The sequence below is a fragment of the Mastomys coucha genome, unplaced genomic scaffold (genome assembly GCF_008632895.1).
Source record: "Mastomys coucha isolate ucsf_1 unplaced genomic scaffold, UCSF_Mcou_1 pScaffold16, whole genome shotgun sequence".
Lineage (NCBI taxonomy): Eukaryota > Metazoa > Chordata > Mammalia > Rodentia > Muridae > Mastomys > Mastomys coucha.
The window spans coordinates 83165792-83181153 of record NW_022196898.1 but is presented as its reverse complement, the minus strand read 5'-3'; the positions used below and the strand labels follow the sequence as shown (position 1 = coordinate 83181153).

The 15362-nt window shown below is 40.0% G+C and overlaps 1 pseudogene; it reads left to right on the top strand.

Annotated features, from left to right (window-relative positions):
• The first annotated feature begins 8639 nt into the window (after nt 1–8639).
• Nucleotides 8640–9255, top strand: LOC116094339 (annotated as a pseudogene).
• The last annotated feature ends 6107 nt before the right edge of the window (nt 9256–15362 follow it).

The window sequence follows — 15362 nt, the reverse complement described above, 5'->3', positions numbered from 1 at the left end:
GGAGGGAGGGAGGGGCTGGAAACTATGGTTTCCCTTAAATCCTATAGAAGATGAACTTACACAGATACTGTTTCCAAAGAGCTGGGAACAAAAGCTGTGATAAAATGTTGGGGAGGGGTGGGTGCTGATCCTGCTAGGTCTCCACATAACCCAGTAATCACATAAACCAAAATGTAAGATGGTCATAGACCTTTGGTGGCAGATCTCATTATCCTAAAGAGCAGTTCAGCAGCTGAGGACGATTCATCTCATTCAGTGAATAGAAAATGTCCACTTTTAATAGCCATCGGTTTTATAGCATCCATAACCTTAACACTTGGGACAAAAATAAATGCAGCATGAATTTCTTTAAATCCAGGTGATCATTTGTAGTAGACATGTTATTATCTGAGTAATCACTCAGAATTTTTATCTGAATAAGTTAGAATAATGCTGCCCCTTGGTCAACAACTGGAGAACTACTATCTCTTCCTGTACCAGTTCCAAAGAGCTATTAGCATCAGACTATCTCCAAAACCTGAGGAATTCACCTTAGAGGTACACATGTCCATTCATGTTGGAGAATGCAAGTTTCGTGGAGCTAAGCATTGGCGTAAAGGCAAATGGAGTGTCCATTCTTGACAGCAGAAATGGTTTCTACTCTTCTAGTCTTCATGGAAACATGGGATAATGGAAGATCAGGAATGACTAAGATTGCAAGGAGATTTAGAGTTAATATTCGTCTATCAAGATTCTCATTTTCAACTTAAAAGCAGCATAAATATTTAGGCACCAGAGCAAGAATAATAAATTACAAGAAAAAAGTAAAAGAACTTATCCAGTATAGAAGACACTACTATGAATTCTGGAATCAGACAGATGTTCATACTTCCTGTGAAACTGGGGAGCTATTCGATGCCTCCACTTCACAACCTAGTCATTCTTATTAGGAGGGTTTCACAGTAATATGGTGAGGATTCTGTAATATTGTGTGTAAAGTGTTTCCCATACTACTTGGCCAAGTATTCATGAAATATTAGTTATCATTACAACGCTTAAAATAACTAACTACTCCTGATGTTTAATATGTAGCTTTTCCTTTCGTTTTCCATATGAATCATTGCATATATTTCCCTGCCATGAGGGAATGGTAGTATGTATAATGGCTGTGGCTTAATTTTTTTAAAAGTTTCATAAACATATTATGAACAGTTCTTGCTGTCCACAAATATTTATAGAAACTCAAAATAGACCCATTAAAAACCTCTTTTATGTCTATAGTAATTTCTATGACTGATAACACTACTACCAAACATTTAAGATGTGCACAGATTCTCAGAGATGAACAACACTCTGATACAATTCTCACTGGATTAAATTCCTAGAAGCGAAATTCCTAGGTCAAACAAAGGATGTATATACCTTTTCTTAAAAGCTTTCTTGACATGTTTTGACAAATTCCTTTCTGAAAAACACTCCTACAGAGGATTTTTGAGATTTATTTTTTTTTTTACTAAAACTTGATCCATCCTGGGAATTGTAATTTCACCTGCAAAAAGAACATTACCAGAATAATAACAGTGAGAAGATGTCTCATTGCTATTGCTGTAAAACAAACCTGCAGCTTGGGTCTGTGCATCGATAGTATTTCCTGAGCTTTGTTTTTTATTTAATTAGTTATTTTAATTGTTTGTTTGATTGTCTGCTCTGTCCTGTTCTGGTTTGTTTGTTTTTGTTTTATCTAATTTTGTTTTATTGTAGAGTCTTGTTTTTATCCTAACGAGAGAAGGAAACTGTGTGACTGTGGGCAGGTAAGGAAGTCAGGAGGCACTGGGAGGAGGTGCGAGAGGAAAAACCAGGATCAGAATTTATGGTGTTTTTAAAATCTATTTTAAATAATAATTAAAATGTATTCTGATAATTGCTGCTCTTCTGATGAAGTTTATTCCAGAACAGGGCTCTACAACTATGACCTATTAAATATAATCTGCTGGAGACCTTTAATTTGGGCTAAGCAACTTTCCTGGGCCCAATACTTGAATCATATGTGGTGAAATTCATGAGAAATGGAGCTAACTAATTTAGAACTGTACTCATGCCACAAATAGATGGATCTCTGTTATTGCCACTGCAGGACTGTATCCTGTCTCGCCTCCATGCTCGCCTCGAGGGAAGGTCTCCTGTGAGGAACAAAGTCAAGGCCAGCTTGGGCTACATAGTGAACTCTAGACCAACAGTGAAAGACTCTGCCTTAAACAAAGGAATGAAGTTTAAAATCAAAGAAAAGTTTCCAAAACAGGCCAGCTCTGCAGACCAAAGATGATTCAGGGTGTCCCCCATTGGCCATAGTTCTAGATAGATAGCTCTAGCAAAATAATAGAGGTGCAAACCAATTGGTTGTCCGGTTCTGAATGGTCAGCCCTGAAAACGTACATACAGGTAACGCTGTGTGTGTGTGTGTGTGTGTGTGTGTGTGTGTGTGTGTGTGCATACATACACACATTTAAATACATATATACATGCAATAATGAAAAAAGAGGCCATGAATTTGTTTGAGAACATGGGAGGGATTATAGGGAGAGACATGTTGGAACACTATGATGATCTCAACAGTTTTTAAAACTTTTAAAAAATAAAATAAAATAAAAAGAGAGAGACATAGAAACAGCCTAACTGGCTATTTTTTCAGCATTCCTGATACAAGCACAGGATGAGCAGGCATTTGCCTTCCCTGGATCCAGCCTGCTCAGCTGGCAGCTTGTGACTGGCTCAAGTCTTAATACAGTAATTGGCTGAGACCAGGCAACCAGATTTCAGTTGCTTGGCCACTAAGGTACACTGTATAGTCAGGTTTGTTTGTACAGTGAGGTCCACCGTATAGTCATTATTTGTTGGTGCAGGATGGGATTCACTATGTTTGGAACCTGCTCTGAGCCAGGTTTTATCACCCAATAACAGAGAGGGCTTAAGCCTAAACTTCACTCATCTGGGGAGCAAGCGTTGTCTTTGGCAGTTTTGTCTTTGACAGGCCCATGAATCAAAGCCCCTCCCACTGTGTTTGTGTAGCTCGCAAGTTAAGAAGTATTTGTACAGATGAACATTTCTAATCAATTTCTGATGGGGAACATTAACTTGGATCCCAATTAAGCAAAACGCTATTTTTCAAAAAGAGACCACGATTCTTCTCATTAGCCAACCTGCATTCTAGAGCTTAGACTCTGCGGTGATGGTAATTATTATTATATTTTAAGTTTTGAGAACCAGTCTCCTCTAAGCATGGATACCATATCCACAGTTTTGCAAACTGGTCCAGGAAACCTAAAACATTTACTGCCTACGTTTCCAGGCTGCTACACCCTCTTTGTGATTATACATTAAAAAAATATGAGAACTTGGGGGCTGTATAGGTGGCTCGGTGGTGAAGAGGGAGATATTGCAGAGGACCCAGGACCCACGATGGTAGGCACCCAACCACCAATAATTTCAGATGCAGGGGAGTCCAGCACCCTCCTCTGACCTCATCGAGTACCTGAATTCATACACTCCTGCCTACATACACATACACAACTAAAAGTATGAAAAGTGTTTAACAACTTAAAATATTTCATTTAATATCTTAGAGTGACGAAATTTTACAAAGATAGTCCTGGATTCTATTGATCAGTAGTTTTTAATCCTTGAGGGTTTTTGGTTTGGTTTTGTTTGTTTGGTTTGTTTGTTTGAGTTTAAATCTTGGGGAAACTGAGAGTCATAACTGGCTCCCAAGGGCCCACAAGCCTAGCATTTTATGGCCTCTTTTTTTCAAGCTGGGTTCCAAATAAATTTTCATGTTTTAGATCACTAGCCCTACCTTGAAAAAACTATGAAGCAGTGAAAGCCACTTCCTGACACAGCCTGGGGTATCCTCCCTACAGAGTCCTCTTACTTATCTTTACCCAAAGGCCATCAGCTGGAGACTTTACCACAGACCCCCAGCCCACCTGCTTTCAAATAAAACTGACCCATTTTTTTTCAAAAGGTCCTAACTCCAATTATTGAAACATGGCTCTCAACCAACCCAATGAATCTAAACTGGTACTGGCTATCTCTTCTTCTCTCAGAAAGAAATTAACCCTCATTCATATAAATTACATTTAAATTCCACACCTAAAACTGTTAAGCACGTGTTCCCCCAATAAGGGGGGAAGGACAATTTTGGCTTTTTAAGACCATGTAAGCATAGACAGAAAACTGAAGACTAAATCCCCTTCGGTTTTGAACCTTCATACACCAAAACTATTTCTTTCAGCCCACTACAAATACAATGAAATCGTCCAGAGTAAAGAAATCAACAAGGAACTAAGGGCCGGGTTGTTTTGTTGTTAACTGTGCTTCTTTGATGGTTGTGTATCCACAGATGATCTAAAATAATTGATTCTCCTTCTCCCTTCCTGAAACATCCTGATATATCCCCACACCCACAGCTCTTCTGCCCTCGCGTCTAGTTTGGCATCAAAGTTCAAATGAACAGGAAAACAGTCTGCACTTTACTGGGCATGTGCAATAAAAAAATCAACAAGATAATATTTCAATTTTATAACAAGAGCTCTGGGCACCAGAACTGGAATTCCTATAAACAGTTTTATCAAAATTATCATCTAAAATGAATAACTTAAGACAATGAGAACACAATCAATAGTGTTATCATCATTATAAATGTCAAAGGACATAACTCAGAGGCAAAGCATTAGCCTAATTAAGTGAGGCTGTAGGTTCTATGGCCTGCACTGAAAATACAGATAGAGAAATAAATGATGATATGGTGCAAACATGGAGGTAGATAGGGAATTGTGATGGTCTCAGTAGTTCTCTCCAAGTCCTTCATAGGTATAAGCAGCACGGATCAGCTCCACTGGCTTGCAGTGACAAGCACTCATTACAAACCAGGCTCAGTTTAAAACCCGTGGAGATGTCAAGTGCTTCAAGTCAGTGGTGCCTGAGGTAAGGCCGATTCCTCCCTGCATTTCGCAGGTGTGTTTTGGCCCCATTGCTTGGCTCACAGAGCTGGTTCACAATGCCCTGGGATTTGAGTCTTCCAGCCCCAGAGCAATGGACTTACATTCTGCTGCCTCTTAAACCTAGACAATGACAGAAGAGTCCCAGGAAGATTCCAGAAGAATGGGTTTCAATCTCAGCCATCACTGAAAAGCAGAGGAATCTTGTAAGGTACTGGGGGATGAAGGCTGCTGAGCACTGGGGGATGAAGGCTGCAGAGCACTGGGGGATGAAGACTGCGGAGCACTGGGGGATGAAGGCTGTGGAGATGGCTCAGAGTATTGCCCGTTGCACAAAAATGAGGACCTGTGTGGAAAAGCTAGACACAGCAGTGAGCTTCTGTGATCCCCTAGGTAGGGCTAGAAGGATCCCTGTGGCTTGCAGATAAGCCAGTCTTCAGGGAGTTCAGGATTAGTGAAAAACCAAAACTACTAATTTGATGGTTACAGAGGAAGATGCCATCATCATCATCATCATCATCAGAGGATGATGGCCTGTACATGCATTCACACACACATGCCACACATACGCATGTGTGCACACATTCACAAAATCCAAACACTAAAACTATCTAGCACTTCTATGGGTGAATTTAATTCCTCTTGTCTTTAAAGTCACTTAGAATTAAAACTAGGAAAATTCACCTCTGTATACACTGACCTAAAAGACAACAAAGAATGGTCTTAACCTCTAGCTGAGGTGAACTTGACTACTCCAAAAAGAGGAAGGGACTAACGGCCTGGTGGCTCCAGGTTCCCCAAATGGTGACACACTCCACACTCTGAGGGATAAATGGTGGATGTAGGAAGACCATGGTAACTGAGCCATGGCAGCCACCATAGTCCCAGGTGAGCCTAACAAGAAAATGTCAAATGGGCAAGAGGAAAAAATATTATGTTATCTGAAAATATATAGAGAAGCCAAGTCAAAAGGCACAGGAAAGATGGCCCAGAGGTTAAGAGCACTGGCTGCTCTTGCAGAGAACTCAGGTTTGGTTCCCAACACCCACATAGGGGTTCACAATCCATAACTGCAGTTCCAGGGAACACAGCATGGCCTCTGACCTCTGTGAGCACCAAGCACTCACGGGGCACACGTACACACAAGAAAAACACTCATACACATAAAATAAGATAAATACGCCTAACAAAATGTTTTTAAAGGCTTACACGGGTTGTTTTACTGCGGGAGTCTGGCATGCTGCTGGGGATCTTTATTCCGAGAAGCAACATGACTGTTTGAATACAGCAGTCTTTGTTCTCAGTTCGAAGTTGTTACCATGTTTAGCTTGCCCATTTTTCCTGGCCTGCTGTTGGAATGAACTTATCTTTATTCTTCTTCTGGAGTGAGATTTATGGGAGGTCATTGCTGAGTTTGTTTTGTGTGTTTTGGGTGCTCACATCCACACACTCTTGTGAGTATTATGCAGCAGAAGAATAAGGGATGCCTTATTAGGTAGGACTGTAGGAAATGAAAACCTGGTGGCCTGTTCTTAAGAACAATAACAAAAAAGTGCCATAAGAAAGCTTAGGCTTTAAATTTACAGTATAAGTAGGAGCACAGAGCCCCTGCTGGCCAACTCCTGCTTGTTGGAGCCTCCTGGATGCTCTCACTCAAGTTTGCTCATTGTGGAAAATTACAAACAGCTTGCAGACTTTGCTAAACACACATGCCCGGAATATGTGTTTGAAATAAAAGGCAAATGGATATTGGAGAAGGGATAAAGCAGTCAGTAAAACAAAATCTTTGATAAATACATATAAAAAGACAGTGAGAAAGAAGTAATTGAGGAAAAAAAGAAAAAGAATGCCCTATGCAGAAATAAGACTTAGATATCCAGGAAGATTGCATGCATGCAATATTGAGCCAATGGGCAATGTGTCGAGGGACCTGCATGCTAGGGAATATTGATCACTGCTAAGGCCTTCGGTATTCCTGCTTACCAATCTCACAAGACCATCATTAAGTCTAGCTTCTGGCACACACCATATCTCCACTTCCAGTCCTTGGATTTGGGCAGGTCCGTTTGTTTTCTCAGCTATGGCAATGGGCTCTCTAAACAGCACACTGTATTGGTGTTCACTAAGAGCTGAGCTGAGGAAGGAGGAAATGTTGGCATGTGTTTTTATATACCTCCTATGATACAGAGAGAGACATAATCTTGTGCATTAAAGATTCAGAGAATTCAGGATCCGGAACAGGTTACTTTATCTAATAAACTGTACCTTATTTGATGACATTAATCCAGCAGGGTCTGCAAGATGGCTCAGCAGGTAAAGTCCCATGCCGTGCAAGATTGGCTCCCTGAATCAGAAACATGGAACTCACCACAGAGGGTGAGAAACGATAACTAATAAGTTTCTCTGAGCTCCTTGTGCATTCAGTGGCTCACGTATCCTCCCTACACACACAATGATGATGGTAATAATAACTAATAAACAAGTTAAAACAAACACAATCATGCAAATGAGATATTTTAACAGCTAATTCTAACCGATCAGTCTTCTAGAGCTTATGTTCCTCATCTAAATTATAATGCTATTATTATTTTGTTCCACATATTAGCACAGTCAATATGACTATGAAATTAAAAAGAGACATTCTGATGAACATAGAGTTCTATAGAAATATTAGAATTTTATTGTGGTTACATTAAATCATATCTCTTCCAATAAAGGTAATATAAGAAAAATGCGCAGCATTTTGAGATTACTTGTCTATGTCTAAAAATCTACAAAGAAATTGAAGATACCAAAGAGAACCTAAAATTAAAACAGATCTCTCAGTTGGACAAACTGGAGATGACACATTACTAAGTCCATCTGAATCCAAGCAGAGATCCCAATAATCTTGCTAGGCATCAGAGCTTTAAATGAAAATGTCATGGGAGTGTTTTGATAATACCCCTACTAAAAGTAAGAGTTTGCAAATCTAGGACTAGTGTGAGGCTATAAAAATAGTGACATATTGGGCTGGAAAGATGGCTCAGAGGTTAAGAGCACTAGCTGCTCTTCCAGAGGTCCTGAGTTCAATTCCCAGTAACTACATGGTGGCTCACAACCATCTAGAATGAGATCTGGTGTCCTCTTCTAGCCTGCAGGTAGGTAGAGTATTATATACATAATAAACAAATAAATAAACAAATAAATCTTTAAAAGAAAAAAATGACAGGGTCAGGCATGGTGATATATGCCTTCAGTTCCAAAACTTGAGAGTCTAACTCAGGAAAATCAAAAGTTCAAGGCTAGATTAGAATTCACTGTAAGACTAAAAAAAAAAGTTAATTAAAATAAAAAGGTAATTTAAACTAGTTAAAACTGTTTGTAATCGGCAATTATTTTACAACCTTGTAACCACAAAATACAAACCATTCATGGTCCCCAAATATTATTTAGAGGATTTTCAAATTATAAAATAATATGAGCTAAGGCACTTACAAGACACATCTACTACTTAACACCACACATGTTTCATGTAGTCACACTTAATTCTGTGAGGTGGAAATTATTATCCTTACTTTACAGAAAGCGAAACTGGGGTACAAAGAAACATGAGCTGGGTATCAGTAGTTATCACAGATAGGAATAAGACCTCTTCACTTTGGGTGGCAGCCATCAGGAGAGCCAAGATGGGTACATACAAATACATCCAGGAGCTATGGAGGAAGAAGCAGTCCGACGTGATGCGTTTTCGTCTGAGGGTCCGCTGCTGGCAACACCGCCAGCTCTCTGCACTGCACAGGGCTCCACGCCCCACCCAGCCTGATAAAGCGAGAAGACTGGGGTACAAGGCTAAGCCAAGCTATGTCTTTATAGGATTTGTGTCCGCCGTGGTGGTCGTAAACACCTGGTTCCTAAGGGTGCAACTTACGGCAAGCCTGTCCACCATGGTGTTAACCAACTGAAATTTGCCCGAAGCCTTGAGTCTGTTGCTGAGGAGAGAGCTGGGAGTCATTGTGGGGCTTTGAGCGTCCTAAATTCCTACTGGGTTGGTGAAGATTCCACATATAAATTTTTTGAGGTTATCCTCATTGATCCATTCCATAAAGCTATCAGAAGAAATCCTGACACCCAGTGGATCACCAAACCAGTCCACAAGCACAGAGAGATGCGTGGGCTGACAACTGCTGGCTGAAAGAGCCGTGGCCCTTGGAGAGGGCCACAAGTTCCACCACACTATTGGTGATTCTCGCCGTGCAGCCTGGAGAAATGCAATACTCTCCAGCTCCATCGTTACCGCTAATACACGTGATATTTGTAAAATTCATATCCAATAAACAATTTCGGACAGTCAAAAAAAAAAAAAAGACCTCTTCACTTTGATTCTAAGGCCACTTTCCCACAACATATCTGTGGCCTATCTAGGTAAATATATGATTGTTTCCAAGTAAATAGGCCAAAAATTATAAAACTAAGAACAAATACAAAGAAATGTCCCAGAAAGGAGGAACCCAGGTGACGAGCGTAAACGTTGTGACGAGCTCTGTCACTGAAAGACCTGGACCAGCATTCTCTTGCTGGGTGGAAGGCATAGCTTACTGTCATCCCACAGAGCAGGTCAAGATGGAAAAGTCATAGACCAATTACTAGCAAGGGAAACTTAATTAACGATATCATATCCAGAAGGAGTAACCAGCTTCCAGGGTCAGAGGGGAATCAGCGAACAATGGTCAGCATACGTTGTTGGGCTCGATGCTGTTTTCAGTGACCTAACAGCAAACTGTTTCTTGCCACATCTTGAGTGTGACACAAGCCTGAATCACTTCCAGCTTACCGATGACAGTGATCTCAGTTTTGACAGTGATTGTTTCTTACAAAGATTTCAAAAGTTTAGCTTTGAGTAGAGGTGATTTGAACTGTGAGACCCATACTGTGACAATGACTGGATTGTTTGCTTTTGTTCTAACAGGGCAGTCCATCCCCTGTCTTTTTGGTGATACCCAGGATTGGTGGCCTAGCTGCATCGAGCCCTCTGCTACAGAAAGGAAGAAAATTAAATTCCTGGGTTAGAGTGTCTAAGCCTGTCTTCAGAAAGATGCCTGCATTTCCCTTTACTTCTGAGTATGGTTACAGAATAACTTAGATCAAGACAACATAAACTGCTCATATAGCCCTCGATTATCTGAACCTGGCCTAGAAACAAGTACTCATAACAAAAATAGAATGATGAAAAGTTTTAAAAGTTAAAAGTGATGTTCTAGTGACATGAGATTAAACTTCAAAGCTTAAGTAACTGAAATACACAAATTTTTAGTAAGAAAATGTTCTATAGTTTTCCCAGGGCCATGTAGGCAATTATACAAATATAGAAAATGGTTTTTTTAATTTTTTTTTGAAATTTTTGTTAGATATTTTCTTTATTTACATGTCATATATATCTCTTTTCCCAGTTTCCCCTCCAAAAAAAGAAAAAAGAAAAGAAACAAAATAAAATAAAAGCAAACAAACAAAACCTTGTTCTTCTCCCCCCCCCACTCACCAACCCACCCTCTCCTGCTTCCTGGCCCTGGCATTCCCCTACACTGGGACATAGAACCTTCACAGGGCCAAGGGCCTCTCCTCCCATTGATGACCAACTAGGCTATACATATGCTGCTGGAGCCATTAGTCCCACCATGTGTACTCTTTGGTTGGAGCCTTAGCCCCTGGGAGCTCTGAGGGTACTAGTTAGTTCATATTGTTGTTCATCCTAAGGGGCTGCAAACCTTTCAGCTCCTTGGGTCCTTTCTCTAGCTCGTTTATTGGGGACCCTGTACTCAGTCCAATGGATGGCTGTGAGCCTCTACTTCTGTATTAGTTGGGTACTGTCAGAGCCTCTCAGGAGACAGCTATATCAGGCTCCTGTCAGCTAGCACTTGCCAGTATCCACAATAGTGTCTGGATTTGATGATTGAATATGGGAAGGATTCCCAGGTGGAGCAGTCTCTAGATTGTCCTTCCTTCATTCTCTGCTCCATAGTTAGTCTCTGCAATTCCTTCCATGGGTATTTTGTTCCCCCTTCTAAGAAGGATTGAAGTATCCACACTTTGGTTTTCCTTCTTCTTGAGTTTCTTGTGGTTTGTGGATTGTACTTTGTGTATTCTGATCTTCTGGGCTAATATCCACTTATCAAAGAGAAAATGTTTTAAAAGGAAATGATTTTTACTGGAGTTATCACTTGGTACATATAGCAGTTATAATGGGTGGCAAATGAACAAAGTGATATAACAATTTAAAGTCACAGAAGTACTTCTTGGCAGATACCTATTGACTGATCAACAATAACCCTACACTAAAAAACACAAATGTTAAATTTAATGAAAATTTTTCCACTATACATTACTTATTTTTATACCTGATCTTGAAATAGGAACTGCAAGTTCTGTATTTTAAAACCAGGTTGAAGGATGATCTAGTTTCTTTGCACCCGCTGAGTCCTGTTCAGAAAACATTTTTAACTCCACACGTTCTGTGCAGGTGTGTCACGAGACATTAATTTCAGCTCTGAAAAATAAAACCATTTGGGAAAGACACTTTCCGGTCTTAATCCACCAGCATTTAAAAACCATTTTCATAATGCCTTGCCCAGAGCCTCAATTCACCACCATTTCTTGTGGATGAGTAAGAGTCCAATTCCCAGTTTTTGAGTGGATTCCTTAAATCTGTGTCCAGTAACACAGATAAGAAGCAGGACAGTCACTTATGGATTCCACCTAAAAATCATGGTCATATGACTTTTACAAGGATAAAGAATTATTCTCTTCCTCAAAATCCACATCTACTTCCCAAACCAAGTCATATGTAACTCAAGGTAGACCAGGGCCCATCTTCCTTACTCTTTTTAAGTGGTTGGATCCCCAGCACACGCTATCATGTCCTGGTGGCCCCAGCCACGCCACACTCCTCCCTCTCACCCATCATCTGCAATGCACTGCAAAGATTTGTAGATACATTGTTCAAAGAATTGAAGTTACCAAAACCTGTAATAAACTAATCAGGGAGAGTTGGTGTGCCGTGAAACATGTCACCTTTTCCTACAATTTTCACCTTCCTAAATTATAAGCTATTTCCCCAATCACATCTACTAACACTTAGAACACATGCCAATTGGAAAATTGAAAATCAGGAAATAACAAATTTTGAATGATAATTGAAACCAAAGTCCCACCTGGTATTCTACCATTTGTTGTAGTGTGAAGGAAAATGGCCCCTATAGACTCATATGTTTGAATATTTGGTCTCTGGTTGGTGAAATTGTTTGGGAAGAATTGAGAGGTATGCTCTTGTAGATGAAGCATGTCACTGGAAGTGGATTTGAGGTGTCCAAGGACTTATGATATTCCTGGTGTGGACTCTTCCTCCTGCATGGAGTTTGAGATAGGAGCTCTTAGGTGACCCTGACACCAGGCCTTAATCATGGACTCTACTCTAGATCTTTAAACTCATTTAAACACTTCTTTTCATAAGTTGTCTTGGTTGTGGGTTTTCTCACAGCAATAGAAAAGTAATATATCTTGTAAAGCACTCAAACACATGTTCATTTAAAAAAAAAAAAACGAGCTGGTGAGATGGCTCAACGGTTAAGAGCACTAATTGCTCTTCCAAAGGTCCTGAGTTCAAATCCCAGCAACCACATGGTAGCTCACAACCATCAAAAATGAGATCTGACTCCCTCTTCTGGTGTGTCTGAAGACAGCTACAGTGTACTTACATATAATAAATGAATAAATTCTTAAAAAACACTAACATTTAAAATTCACCAACTTAAAATAATCACAATCCTACAGAAATACCTCTTACAGACAGAAAAAAATACCTTGCATACCCGTGTATTCCTACAGAATTTAATGCATATGTAGCAAAAACTGAGATGACTGTTAGTAGTAACTGACTTTTCAAATAGGAATAGTTTACTTGTTTACATTCCCCTTCCCTATGTAGAATAAAAATCTACATGACAATAGTCATAGTAATACTCATGTTGTCAGGAACACCTCAACTGAGGGTACATATATATTACAGTCTTCTCAATATCACTAATTTCAAAAGTTTCTTCTCATGTTAAAGGGTAAAATGATGGATTCCAGCTGTGGGAGAAAGACAAAATATGACCAAGAGGGAAACACCAAGGCTTAATAGATGCTCCCCTGTGAGGCATGTCTGACTGGTCCCATGCCTCCCAAAGCGAATTCTTCCATTTGTGCTCAATCTCTACATTTTGTGTGTCCCAGTTTTCTGCTACTATATCTTCCTCTCTCTCTCTCTTTCTCTCTCTCTCTCTCTCTCTCTCTCTCTCTCTCTCTCTCTCTCTCACACACACACACACACACACACAGACAGAGCATAATGCCCCCGAGAGCAAAATGAACTCTGACTCTTTTTTTTTAATCTCCTAGGCCTATAACAGATTATTAAATGTATTTTGTTGATTAAATGTGTTCAGTCAGTAATAGAAGAAACTCAAAATTCTTTCTCTTATTATCTACAATAATATTAAGGAACAATTTCTCTAGTTTATAGAGGAAGCAAATTTTGAACAATTAATTTTAGAACTATTTTAAACAGAAGAAGGTAATTATTCTAACACTAACCTAGATATCATGCTTAAGTATCAGTGAGGCCAGATCTTTAAAAAAAAAAAAAAAAGTCAAGTGTCTATTTAAAAATATCAAGTAAAAACTTGACAACCAGGTGACGGTTGCGAAGAAACTGCAGAGCTTGATGAACACATGGTGTATGAAATGTGCCCTAAATTCATCTCTTACATTAGGCATGTGACCTAAATTCATCTCTTACATTAGGCATGTTCCTCAGAATTATCTAAGTCTGATTCTGTCTGGCTTGTCCAAGTGTATAAGTTACTTCCTTGCTTAGACTGCTCTGGGCATTCAGCACTTACTGTTTTATATGTGGAATATTATTTCAGCACCATTAGCTTTCGGAGTCACCGTATGTTTACATGACAGGCTGAGGCCCCTTTAACTCCAAAGCATTTTTGTGGCACCAAATGTTACTTCCTGTAGTCACCAATGAAAACCAGTCATCACATCTGATATGTTAGCTATGCTAAATGCAAAGATTAAAATATCTTCAATGGGCCTTATGTAGTTCAAATTTAAATGAAAATGAAATGGAGAAATTCCGGGACTTTTAGTCTCTACTATTGAAATATGATGAAGATTCTGCTATACGATCTAAAGTAAGAAGTTGCCTCCAGAACTTGACCATGGAGACCTGAGACCTCTGAAAGAATGTGCTAAAATAAGACCTGGGGTTGTATTTGACATAAATATTAACACATTTACCAGCTGGAAAAGAAAAGAAGCTTAATTTAAAGTAAAAGAAAGCCAAGAGACTGGGGAGATAGGTTACAAACACAAGGACGTGAGGTTTGAACCCAAACATCCATGTAAAAACATGCCTGGCCTAGCAATGTACCTCTGCAAGCACAGCACTAGGAATATATGAAGATAGGATTCCAGAGGCTTGTTGGCCAGCCAGCCTGAATTGATGAGTTCCAACTTCAAACGCTCAGTAAGAGATCCTTCTTCAAAAGCAAGGTGCAAAACAATAGAGCAAGATACCCACTGTAGGCCTCTGACCTATGCAAAAACATGTACACATATATACATGCACAGAGAGAGAGAGAGAGAGAGAGAGAGAGAGAGACTTACATGCACATATACACAAATCAAAGTAAGATCATTTTAAATCAAATTTACTAACAGTGAAAAAGACATAAGACAGTGAAGTGGATAACTCAGAAAATTGGAGGAATTGCCAGAAAACACACACACAGTAAGAGAATGTAAGGGGTTAAAACAAAAATCAATCTAATGACTCTACTTGGACCCTCACATTTCTTCTGCTTCCTCTGGGATCAGTCTCGCCTTCTCAGGTTTCCCTTTGTTCCTGAGGTGCAGCTCTGCTGCCCTGCACAGGAGGCTTCTGCTCCATGTCTCTTTGGAAAGTTCCACAGCCATGGTCATGGCACGATGGTCAGCACAGTTCACGGGACTTTCCTAGCTTGAGAAGTGGAAGCTGCAGAGCCACTCTTCTGAGCCATTGCGTATGGAAGCAACCGAAATGTCAGAGGAAGGGTGAGCAGTTACAAGACAGAAGTCAAGATGAGTGGGAAGAATCAACAGAAATCCATGACTCCAACTGTGCTGAGCAACGATCTCGATGGGATTTGTTTTCCTCTCACAGTCAAGGCAACTCACTGTCCGCCTTAAGAAAAGTTGTCACCACAGGAACTCTGCCAGCCCAGTGACTTGGGTTCCTTCCGGTCTGTCTAGGCTAGGGTCCAGAGCAGACCTTGGGCGCAAGCTCTGCAGCCAGTCCCACAACACCCAGAGGAAGCTCCACTC